A 13,532-nucleotide genomic window follows, 5' to 3' on the forward strand; every position below is an offset into this window, starting at 1 on the left:
TACACTCTGCGGCTCCCAGTCTTGGGCAGAGAAGCTTCTGTTTGCAGTGGGTTAAGTTTGTCTTTATTTGTGTTCTAATTGTTAGATGAAGTCTTGGTACTGTCATATGGGTTCTCATATTATGTCATTGTTATTTCTGCTATATATTTCTAGCTGTATTTTAAAATTAGCTTTTAATGTATCTTAAAAAACATTTGGTGATTTCATACACACATGTAATTTGGTTATATTCACCACCAATGGCCTTCTCTCATCTTGTTCTCAATCACACTGGACCTCTTCTTTCTAAGAGGTCTCCCTCTTACCTTAGTGTCTTTGTTGTTGTTTGTGTGTGTGTGTGTGTGTGTGTGTGTGTGTGTGTGTGTATGTGTGTGTATGTGTGTGTGTGTGTGTGTGTGTGTGTGTGTGTGTGTGTGTTTTGGAAACTGTGCTGGTTAGTTTTTGCAAGCAACACAAAGTAGAGTCACTTGGCAAGAAAGAACTTCAGTTGAGACATTGCCTCCATCAGATTGGCGAGGGTCTACCTCACTGTGGGAAGTGATTACCCTTGGGAAAGTGATCCTGGGATATATATATATATCAAACTGAGAAAGCCAGAGGAAACAAGCCTTTAAGCAGAATTCCTCCATGATCTCTGCATCAGTTCCTGCTTTTAGGTTCCTGCCTTGAATTTCTGCCTTGTTTTCTTCTAAGATGGACGCAACCAATAAGCCAAATTCACCCTTTCTTCCCTGAATTACTTTTAGGAAGTATTTTTTATCACAGTAACAGAAACCAAACTGGGTCAATGGTTACTAAATTTAGTTAGGGTTGTTTACATGAGTATAAGTAGAGGATTATTTACCAGGACATGGACAATAGTGGCCACAGCACTGAAGAAAATGATCTACTTTCTCCCGGCAATCATTAACTACCTAGTTATTAACTAACTCCTCAACTACGGGTAGGGCTTCATGAGTACCTCCTCATCCATGATAGAAGGTTATGGGCCCTGTTTATAAGGCCTTATGCAGAGCTGGTGTGAGTTCATGATAAAACAGCCTTGCCATATCTAGAAGACAATATTTAACAGTACTCTCTAGCGTCTGGCCCATGTATTATTTCTACTCTCTCTTCCACAGTATTCCCTGAGTCTTGGTAATGGGGGTGATTCATATGGTAGTACTGTATTTGTGCTGAAATATGGTGGTATTTTATTTGTGCCTTAATAAATAAAGCTTGCCTGGAGATCAGAGGAAAAACCAAGCCATTGTAAGTAAACACAAAAGTCATGCAATGTTAGTACATGCCTTTAATCCTATCACTTGGCAGACTGGGATCTGTCTGGATCTCTGTGAGTTCAAGGTCACACTGGAAACAGAGCCAGGTGTGGTGGCACATGCCTTAAATTCCAACAGCAGTTAACCATGGAGATCTAAAGGTCTGTACAGAGGGATAGGAAGTGACAGAGCTGGACAGGAAGAGGAAGTGATGTAGCTGGACAGAGAGAGCAAATCAGATGGCAGAACATTAAGGCATATAGGCATGGGTAGACAGGAAGTTGCTCGCATTTGGATGCTAAGGTATGGGTGAGGTGAGATTAGCTTGTGGCTATTCCTATTCCTCCGATCTCCCTCAGGCTTTAACCCCTATATCTGGCTCCATGTTTTTTTATTTAATAAGACTATTTAGAATTCATCTACAGATACTGATAATCTGTTTCAGAGCTGGGCACTCAACAATCACTTACTCTCAACACTTTGACCAGTTATGATTCTCTGCATTAACCATTACCCACTGCAAACAAGGCTGACCAGTTATGAATCTCTGTGTTAACCAGCACCCACTGCAAACAAGGCTGACCAGTTATGAGTCTCTGTGTTAACCAATACCCATTTCAACCAAGGATGACCAAGGCCAAGAGGAGTATCAGCCTATGATCTAGCTGTCTTTTCAGCTGACTAATAATTCAATGCTTCAAGTAACTTAACAACATATTTGTATTTTGCATGCCTGTTCTATGTGATCTGTACCTCTAACACTTTTAAATCTTCAAAGAATGCTTAAAGAAATGAAAAGAAATATAGGCTCAGTGCTAAAGGAAAGGAATCTTAGACACATGAATGGAAATGTTTAATTTTTTTCTATTTGGTCTTAGTGAGGATTAAATTTAAAAGTCCTCTTGAGAAAATTCCTCCCCAAATATCACATAGGTCCCACCATCACATAGGTCTCTTCATAAAAGAGACATGTATTTGACTTATAGTTGGTAGTCCAGCAGACGAGGGGACCTAAACTTGAAAGAACAATCAAGGAAATGGGACTCGAGCCTGGAGATGGGGAATCAAGAGTGAACTTCATAGCTAAGGGAGGCGCTTGCCTGGGATTACAGGCCTGTGATACCACACCAGTAAGAACACACATTTTGTAGCCCACCTCCGTTTCTTTACATTGCATTTGTTTACACATTGCTTTGTTTCCAGGTATTTTTTTTCTTAAGTCCTTTTCTTGTAAATTCTGTGGGTCCTCTGCACTCCAGCACTGGAGATTGAACCTGGCATAAATACTTGATCATTGAGACACTTCTAGCCCTACATTGTGGATTTTTATACTCTATGCTTTAGAGGTCCTTGCTCCATGAGTGAATATCAGAATAATGGAAGGTGCTGTGTGCTGTGTGAATATGTGAAGTATGAAAGGTAAGAAAGTGAGTTCTGCTGAGGCTGTATATCCACAAACTAGCAGTAGTTTCTTTGAAATCCCATCACATGCCACTAACTTGAAACTCTGAGAGTAACGGAAGATAATAAATGTGAGCATGTGTTCCAACAAAGTCAATTTAGATTACAGTAAAAAAAACCCACAACATTTTCAGTCTGAGTAAGTGTCTCAAATGTTTGCTTTTTATATTTTTTGGAAAATATCTGAATTTCACTTTTGACTATTATGAAATATTTTACTTGTTAGTACATATATATTTAACCAGAGAATGTTTCCCTGTTACTTCAAAAATCTGAAAAATATATATGAAATTTATAATTAGAAAGGTGGAATTCCTAAACATAATTTATTTGGAAGCAGGAAAGTATACATAAATGCTAAATGTTTGGTAACAACAGTGCTATCTGATTAAAATATTTATCTTTCTAACCTCTGAGCCCACTGCTGGCCAACACATCATCTTAAAATGAAGCTTCATTTTAGAATGAAGAGCTTTGTGGATGACTCCTATTCAACAAATATTAGAGTGAGGCTTAGAACCTTATTCATGGATACTTAGATGATGAGTAGGAAAGATCACAGGGATCAGGTGCTGGACAAAGAAGTTTTGACATAGCGTTTTATGACTTAGTTGTTAAGATATAGAGTAAATGATTTACCTGTTTGTATTCAGTTTACTCTTGGGTTGGAGGCAATAATCCTCTGAATTGCATACATTGCCTTGTTCATGCCATAATGAGGTCATGATGAATAACACATGGCTCCTTGGGAGTTCAGGAAACTGAAGAAGACTTTTTTTGTTGTTGTCTCCAGGGGATTATAAACTATGGGTAGGGTGTAATGTGATAACCTTGTATTAAGAGTTAATCTGGTGAGTGTAGACACCGAAGGGATGAGAGTTTAATCTCCAGAGCAAGTATTTCAAGTTTCAGATGGCGGAACAATCAGAAATCTTTCCTGGTCTAGTCTGGCCAAGGAGTCAAGGAGAGCCAAGGGTGTGCAGGGAGAGACTAGAGGCAGAGAAGACAGTGGGGCTGTGGTACATGTGTAGTGGAGTCTCCCATGTCTGTCTTCTGCACCTTTATTTCTACTGACAAGGGTGGAGGATGACATAGATATGAGACATGTAAAGTGTGAAAAAAACATCTGCCAATGCTAAATTATTCTAAAGACTGAATTTCCTTCAGAAATGTTCCTGGCTGTCACGAGAGTCTTATTTTGTAAACATTAAATAATAACAAACAAAACCCTCAAATCATATTGATTTCAGTCTTCTAGGCAGATGATGGTTTATCTACCATTTACATTTCTCTTTCAGGAAGGAAGTCCCAGAAACCCAGATTCTCCATGCTATAGTCAGCAAGATCTCTTTCATGTGATCTTTGCATTCCTATCTACTTGCCCGCATTCACACATTGCATACACATACATTGCACCAGGCTAGGACAACCATGTGACTACATGAGTTTCCTTTGGATAAATGAAGGCGTACTGAACAGTATTGCTTTGAGGTGTTAATTTAATTGATAGACTATTTTCTAATGCTTTCTTTAAAAGAATAGAAAATGAAATGTTGAATCCATTTCAAGTATCTTGGTTGTTGTCTTAGTTAGGGTTTCTATGGCTATGAAGAGACACCATGACCACAGAAACTCTTATAAAGGAAAACATTTAATTGGAGTGCTTCACTTACAGTTCAAAGGTTCAGTCCATTATCATCATGGCAGGAAGCATGGTGATGTGCAGGCAGACATGGTGCTGGAGTAGTAGCTGAGAGTCCTACATCTTGCAGGCAGCAGAAAATGGGTCTCTGTGTTACACCGAGGGAAGCTTGAGCAAAGGAGACCTCAAAACCCACCCCTACAGTGACACACTTCCTCCCAACAAGGCCACACCTTCTCCCACAGGGCCACACACACCTCCTAATAGGGCCACTCCTGTGAATTATTATGGGGCCAATTACATTCAAACTACCACAGTAGTGAATTATCTATTCAGAATGAATCTGAGTCTCAGAGTGATGACAGGAAAGTAAATTCAAAAGATATTTTAGTGGTCCAGAGCTAACTAAAAAGAACAAAGAAGGAAGGAAAGAGAATGTTTGTTCACCATCTTTTGCTAATAACTCCTCATAGACTGAACCCATTAAAGCTGGTTGTTAATACAGTAGTTAAAATTCAAACCAAGATCCCAGTAGCCTGCTCTGGTTTCTTTAGAGCATTTAAACCATGAAATTGCTCTTGGCACTTTCATTTGTTTCAGTGATGCTAGGGTTTTTAATTGTATGTTGGACTTTATTCAATGTCCTAGTTAACTTTCTATTGTGACAAGACACTGTGACCATGGAAACTTAGAGAAGAGTTTATTTGGGGCTTACAGTTTCAGGGAGTTAGAGTCCATGACCATCCTGGCAGGTGCAGAACATCAGGGTAGTAAGCTTGCATTGGAGCAGAGCTGGGAGCTTGCTTACATCTGGATCCACAAGCATGAGACAGAAGGAACTCATTGAGAAAACTGTGGGCTTTGGAAATCTCAACCTGCTTCCTACGGCACACCTCCTCCAACAGAACCTTTCTGAGTCCCTTCAAACAGTTTCATCAGCTGGGGATCAATCATTCAAACATCTGTCTATGGGGACATTGTCATTCCAACCACCATATTCAAGAACCAGTTAAGTTAGACTGTAAAACAAATTCCTAGTCTTTCTTTGGATGAATATCTAGCTCAAACTGATCACCTGAATATAAGATTTCAAAGGGCAACATGGACTATTTGGATCTTAATATCCTCAGCTGCTGTCCTAACACAGCACTCACTAAAACTACTGGCTTGCTGTGTAGTCTGTTTTTCCCCCTTTTGTTTCCAACAATTTCCTTTTCTTGCACTTTAAAGAAGAATCAAATTTGTGACTTTTCCAAATTTAATATTCAACCTCAGCAAACAGAGCCAAGGTTTTACACTTCTTTTATACATTAAAAACAATAAATTTAAATTAATGATCTTTTTAAATATCTGATATTGTCCAGTAATGAATCTCTCTTGGCAGCTGGTAGGACAAGATTTGCATCAAGGATAGCTCTTGATATCTGCAACCTTTTTGTGGATAATTTCCTTTTAGTGAAATGACTAAATAACTTTAAGCTAAATGGTTGAATGAATTGATTAGACAACCTCCAGCATTCCTTTTTGATCAAAATTTCCATTACTGTAACTTTAAAAATTTAAAGATGATGAGTTTTTAAGTAACTTGATTGGACTCCCCATCAGAAGATAGAAAATTGGTCTTATTTTAAAGTATGGGCTCAAATGAATTCTGTAGAATTCTAATTATTTACAGACTCATGAAGGAGTTACATTTGTAACACTCCAAAGTCAAATACCCTCAAAATTCTGATTTGAGTAATCTGGGGCTCATTTTCAGGAAAGGAGGACTCTTGTATTTTGAGCGGTTTTTCCATGTAATCTGCCTCACTCTCCTGAGACACTGTTTATGAATTGCATTTGCCATGCCAGAAATCGGATTAACTTGAATACTAGGATTACTGTTCGGTGATGAAAGGAATTTTCTTCCTTAGAGTAAGGCAAGTACAGTTAATCCAGAGTGAAACCTCAGAAGATCAACTACTGAATTTAAGATGCACATACAAGAGGACTTTTCAAATTTAAAATGATACAAATTGTTGAAGATCTCATTAAAGGCCAACTGAGGTTTGTGAGTTCTAGGATGGGTCTACAGGGTTTTTTGAACTAATTAAAAATTTTCATTTATTTTATATCCTGACCACAGTTTCCCTTCCCTCTTCTCCTCCTGCCCACCCCGACCCCACCTACCTTGTGTTCCCTCTTACCCTCACCCCATCCACTCCTCTGTTTCTGTTCAGAAAGGGGCGGGCCTCTCATGAGTGTCAACAAAGCATTGCATATCAAGTTGAGGTACAGTTCTATGTTCCCAAGACACTTCAATTTTACTGCTTCGGAGAGCTTATGGAACCACAATGCACACCACTCTAACACGTAGGGACAGGGATAGTCAATACACTTAATTTGAAATCATGTGTGCTTGGAGATCACTTCTCTAGGGATCTTTTATAGACTAAAGCATTGTCGGTAAAAGTGTGTGTGTGCTAAGCCAATGTGTATCTGTGCAATTTACTCCTCATGTATTTTAAGATATTTTCATTATTGAGAATTTTTGTACAATGAATTTTGCCACATTCACTTTCCTTCCCCTAACCCTTTCTAGATCCACCCCCACCTTCCCTTCCCTTCCAATTTTGTGCACCCACCCCTACTCCCTCCAATCAAGGCCAATTTGTGCTGCTCAAGTATTCTTGGAGGTGTGGTCTTCCACCGGAGTGTGGTTGACTTATCAGAGGCTGCACTTCAGAGAAAACTGGCCCTTTCCCAGCAGCTAACAATTGCCAGTAATTCCTCAGCCAGGTGTGCAACTTCATGCTTAGCAACCCTCTGTATGCTGGAAATGTGTCTGGCTTGGACTTGACAAGACTTGTTCATGCTGTCCCAACTGACAGGAGTTCATATGTGCAGCTACCTTTCTGTGTCTGGATGATAGCATCTCATCGTAGCCACCCACCTGCCTGTGGCTCTCACAGATTTTCTGTTTTCTCTTCTGCAATGATCCCTGCGCCTTTAATGGAAGGGGATGTGATACACACAGACACACACACACACACACACACACACACACACACACATATTCCCACTAAGGCTGTCTGAAGACTTATTCTCTGTATGTGGGCTAGTTGTGGGTCTCAATGTTGATCATCCTTTAGTATAAATGAAGAGACGTCTTAATCTATGAGTATCATGATGTCATTAGGAATTTGTTTAATGTTGATTTAGTAGAATAATAGTAGTAGATTCTCATTTAGAGCCTATGACCTGTCTAGCCATTAGTTCTTGACTAATGATAGTTCCAGGCATGGGTTTTGTCTATTGAATTGAGCATTAAATCCAATCAGAAGGCATAATGTTCATATTACTGTTGTACCAATGCCGTGTATTGTTAGGCCATTCATTACTATGATTTTCAGAGCTCACAGATGGGTGTGGATGGTGTCTATTCTCTCTTCTGATAGCATGCATCTTCAAGCACTAGTAAAGCTGAGCAGTAAGCATGAAGTTTCCAAGTCAGTACCAGCTTGATTTGTCTATGTTCTATGATTCAAGCATATAGTCAGCTATACAGTCATACTATCAAGTTCTGGAAGATTACCAAGAGGGGGTGTTGGCAATTAGCTTCTAATGATTGGGGATCTTTGGAAACTCACTGGCTAACACCTTCAGAAGATGTATCCCATTCCCAGGAGTGGGCATTTTATTTGTTAGTCTGTGGTGTCTACTAGGGACACTGTTGCCTCTTTATAGGATAACTCCACTTTGTATTTCTTATGTCCGTGGAAAGATGTACTTTAGGAATATTCTACAGTAGTAGATAACCATATGACTTTTTGGGAAAATATTTAGTGTTATTTATCCCTCTCAGTTTTTCTTTTCCATTCTGCCCTCCCCTTCCTGACCCTGGTTTATCCTTTCCTGTTTCATAATTCCCTTTGAGGCTTTTATCAAAGTGCATTCTATCTTCCTCTGCCCAGATAACTATACATAAACCAAGAGCAGAGTGAAAAAAGAATTGGCTGCAGTAGGTTCATAGACTTTCATTTTTAAACATCAATTTGGATAGTTTTGAGAAGTAAATGCTATAAAAATACTTTGTGAGAATGGGGGTATTCGTTAATAAAGATCTGTTGATCATCAGTTTAATGAAGAAGCTGAGAAGATTACCAACTCTGAACTGAGAAATCTTTTGTATTCATTCCTTTCCTTGACTTCAATGTAGCTCTTCATGGTGACTCTATCAACTGTGGTGGAGATTACAGCTAGAAATTAGCCCTGTACTGATAATGAGTAATTTATAAATAGATAATATTTGTAAGTGCTAAAGTATTTTAAAGGAAATATACTTAGAATTTAAAAGTAATCCTAGTTGAAACTTCTTTTGTTCATATTTAATATGAAAGTGCTACATAATTTTAATAGAATGTCAATATCAACTGCCATTTTATATAAAAATCTAGACATAAAAAGTTAAGACCACAGAAGTTCCCACAACGTTAAGAATAGAACTGGTTATCTCAGAATTATATCATCCACAAAATTCTCCAGATTAATTTCCTCTGCGAAAATGCAACTAAATTCTTTTTCTTCTTTAAGATTTATTTCACTGAGTCTGAATTATTTATTGAGTGCACTGTGTGCAATGAGTTGTTACTAAATGTTTTGTTGCAAAATGTTTTATATAAAAACACAAAAACTATAAAAAACAAAAATCTAAAAAGACTATGGGACATTTGCTCTACTTGAAATGTAGTAGTGACCTGCACCACATTTACCCTTTGGCCTGGGAAAGTTATCAAAGCGGGTAATTGGTATGTTTCTTAGATGTTGCATGCCAGGCAGCTCAGATAGTTCACTGTGAGAAAGAAGGAACAAGGGAGGCCCACACTGGGGCCTCAGAGCACTGTCTAAAGAGAATGTCCAAGCCACAGTGCAGAGAGGAGAACTCAAGCCAAGTTCAGTCATTTCCCAGAGTTGACTAGATGGAGTTGGTCCTTTGCACAGCGCAGAGTTCTCTAGCAATGGGATCTGAATGGAAAAGAACTTGAAATCTTTAGATCTTCACAAATCTTCAGTTCAGTACAATCTTTGTTTTCATGTGAGAAAACTACTTAAGACTGGGAATTAGTCATCTGATTAGTCATACCCAGGGAATGAGCAGCAGGAGTGGAAATAGTTCACTTTCCTTCCAGCAAAAATGGAAAACATCTTATTTTAAGAGACAGGTATGCTTGTAACGCCAGTGCTGGGAGGCTGAGGGGGGACACAAAGGTGAGTCTGAGGCCTCCCTGAGCCACACAGTGGACCCATTGATCCTGTATCAAAAGAAGGGGATGGAGGAGAAGAAGAAGGAATGGGAACAGGCTGAGAGGTAGAAATTTATTACCTCAGAATGGGAGAAAAGTAAGCCCTAGATTAACATGACTTCTTTCTAACCATACCTCACACAACTCAATATAAAGCTTCAAAACACCAGACTCTTGCCAGATATTATAACAAAATATGAATGGTCAAGAATACTAATACTTGAAAATAAAAATACTCTTCATCTACCCAGTGAGACAAAGTCACAAAATCTGGCTTTCCATAAAAATTGTCAGGCTTGTAAGAAGGCTGGAAAATTTGATCAACATTCTGAAGAGAAGCCGGGAATGGTGGCGCACACCTTTAATATCAGCACTCGGGAGGCAGAGGCAGGTGGATCTCTGTGAGTTGGAGGCCAGCCTGGTCCCCAAAGCCTGTTCCAGGACAGTCAGGGCTACACAGAGAAACCCTGCCTTCAAAAAACGAGAGAGAGAGAGAGAGAGAGAGAGAGAGAGAGAGAGAGAGAGAGAGAGAGAGAGAGAGAGAGAGAGAGACAGAGACAGAGAGATGAGAAAAACCAACAGAAGCAGATCTGGTTTGACACAGACATCAGAGAAGTTATTGTAACCACATCCCATATGGTAGTGAAAAAGGAGGGGAAAGCAAGAATATTAAGTAGACAGACTCGAGATATGAAAGAAAAAAGCCACAGATGATGCTTCTAGAGCTGAAAAGTGCAGTAGCTGAGATTAGAAACGCAACATACAGAATTAGCAGTGGGTTAAGTGCTGCACAGTAAAAATACCAGTGAGTTTAAAAGCAAGGCCGCAGAAGTGTGGAGAATAAAACACACAGAGAAAAAGAGACAAACAAATGAATGTGGCCTCTGTGATCTGCTTCAGCAGGGTCACAAGCATGGCCTTATTCTGGAATTATGAAGTTGGAATCATTCAAGAAGGGAAAAAAAAAATTTATACCAAGACATTACTGAAAGGTTGCCAGTCCAAGAAGGTCAATGAGAATTATGGGCTAGAGCTTGTATGTCCCTAAAGGCATGAGTACTAAAGGTTTGCTCACCAGCCTGTGGTGCTATTTGGAAAGGCTGAAGCCATTAGGGAATGGAAACTAGGTCACTGGGACAAGTCATTGAAGAATTTATTGAGACAGAGGCACTCTCTGTGTCTCTCATTGTTCCCAAGCTGGTTGAGGTGAGCAGACCACCATGCTTTCCTGCCATGAGGTACCTGTGCCACTGTAGGCCCAAAGCACAGAGCCAAGAAAATATTCGCTAAGACTTGTGAAACCAGGAGTCGAAACTAACCATTCCTCCTTCCAAACCTTTTACCTTAAGTGTTTGGATAATTGCAGGAAACTGACTTGTAGTGCAAATCCTAATTGGTCTTAATAATTAAAAACCTGGAGCTAGATATCAGGGTAAATGCTGAAAGATCAGAGAGACAAAGGAGCAAGCCACACCCACACTCTTACCTAGCCAACTCCTCAGCTGAAAAAGCTGAGCTCCTGTCTCCACCCTGCCTTATCACTTCCTCTCTCCTCCCAGACATAACACTTCCTGTTTCTTCCTTTCACGTGCTGGGTTTAGAGGTGTGTGTCTCTCAAATCCTGGGATCCAAGGCATGCGATACCAAGTGCTGGGATTAAAGGTGCATGCCACCATTGCCTGGCCTCTAGTGGCTAACTCCACACTCTGATCTCCAGGCAAGCTTTATTTGTTAGAGTACAAACAAAATATCACCACACTGACTCACGCAGGGTCCTCAAATGCACCGAACATGAAAATACCTATTCCAAAGACTTAACATCACTAGTAAATAGAAAGTCTTAAAACCTGTTAAAAAGAAAAAACAAAAATACACTTTGGAAATTTAATAAAGTATAGAAACTTCTTTGAAGTATTGAGAAAATGATGTGTTTTCTAACATTTCCATGAACACTTCTCTTACAATCAAATTTTAAAACGAAGGGGTCACTATCAAGTACTCTTGGTACAGTCAGAAAGGCCTGGGACTTGCCTGACGCATCTTCAAGTGGTTGATTATAGTCACCCTCCTCTCCTCCTTCCTTTCTTCACTTCTACATTATTGGGAGAAAAGGTTATCTAGTGCATGCCTATTAATTGACAAATTCCAAGGTGCAATTTGTAGACATAGGTGTCATATCCTAGATGTCAGAGAAGAGCTTAAACTCATCGTTGAAAGAAATAAAATTCCTCCCCAGACATCATCTCCCTAAAGTTCTATTCTATAATATAAATTACTTTTCTTCACTTCCCTATAGCTGACCCCAAAGAATCCATGTGGTTAGAAAACCACTTATGACTCACGGGGGAGAGGGATATTTTGGATTGCCAATAGAAGACAACAAAGATTTAATAAGAGGATCTGCTTTGACAGATTTAGAGTTATGGATAAGATACTCCTTGGTCAAGTAGACTGGCTCAGTGCGTAAAGGCCTTGTTGCTAAGCCTGACACCTCAAGTGTGATCCAGAGCCTGTATTACCTTCCAGAGAGCTGAGGAGGGTGATGGACTTTGATTTCAGACTTCAGTTCCCAAACTACAAGAGAACAAATACAAACAAGCTGGTTTAAATCACTATGTTGTGACAATTTGTTATGTCACCCTAGGAAGCTAACATACTCTCCGACAGAACCACAGAGTAGGTTGTTAGTGGCCATTCCCAACTCCCACTCAGATCTCGGCCAGAACTGCCCTGAACTTGGACTGCCTTTGAGACCTTGCATGGCCCTTCTCCCTGAAAATCTTGGTGGTCTCCTAAAATGCAAACTCCTGTGATGAAGGAGAGAACCGAATTCCTCTGGCCTCTACACATGTGCTGTGTCCCTGTGTCCCTTAAAATAAATAAACAAATAGTGCAGTACAGAATAAAAAAGAAAAAACACCAACCCTTCTCTTTAAGCATCTGTTTTGTGTGGATACTTTAGGTATTGAGGACACAGTCTCGTGAGTTCAGACAGTTGGAAGTATGTAGTACTTTAAAAGCACATCATTGAGGACTAGTTTTTAAAATCAAATTTGTCCCCAAATGTAGGTTTTTTTTTTTTTTTTTTAAATAAAACCAATTGTAAGTGTAAGGACTACAGTTGAACAATCATAAAACTTTGCTCATTGTCATATAATAACTTATTTAGTTTACCCTCAGACCCCATCGTAGATCCCTCACAGGAACTAGCTTTAGAATAACTGGGCTTAGATAACACATACTGTGTTACATTATAGACTAGTATTAGGACTTAGAAATGCACTGAATAGCAGGCACATTTTAAAGCTGTGCTAAAGGCAGATGTAATGCTTGATCTTTTTTATGGATGCATCGTGACTACATAAATGTTCTCAGAGGAAAAAAAAAAAGCTCTTATCTCAACATTTAGAGGACTCACATCACATTACCAGGATGCAATTTAAACACACCATTAATTCTGATGGAAGAAAGACATGAGTTTTAAAATCAGCTTAGATCTTTTAAAATAAGATTTATTTATTTGTATGTTTGTGTTTGGTCTGCAAGTATGTTCATACATCACGTGCATGCAATGTGTGTGGAGGCCAGAAGAGGGCGACAAAACTTCCGGAACTGGAGTTGTGGTCCGTTGCCATACACACCTTAGGTGCTGGGAATGCAATGCTGGTCCCGCTAAAGCAGCAGGACCTCTTTACCATGGATCCATCTCCCCAGCTCTCTCTTAAATTTTAAAATCAAATTTATATATGTGTATTGGTGAATGCATGCGTGTGCGTGAGGCACATGTGTAAGCCAGAGCACAACGAATGGGAGTCGGTTTTCTCCTTCTACCATTCGGGTCCTGGAAATCAACAACTCTCCGGGTCCGACAGTCAGCACCTTTACCCT

This window comes from Peromyscus leucopus, chromosome 8a (assembly GCF_004664715.2).
Source record: "Peromyscus leucopus breed LL Stock chromosome 8a, UCI_PerLeu_2.1, whole genome shotgun sequence".
In the NCBI taxonomy this organism is placed as follows: Eukaryota; Metazoa; Chordata; class Mammalia; order Rodentia; family Cricetidae; genus Peromyscus; species Peromyscus leucopus.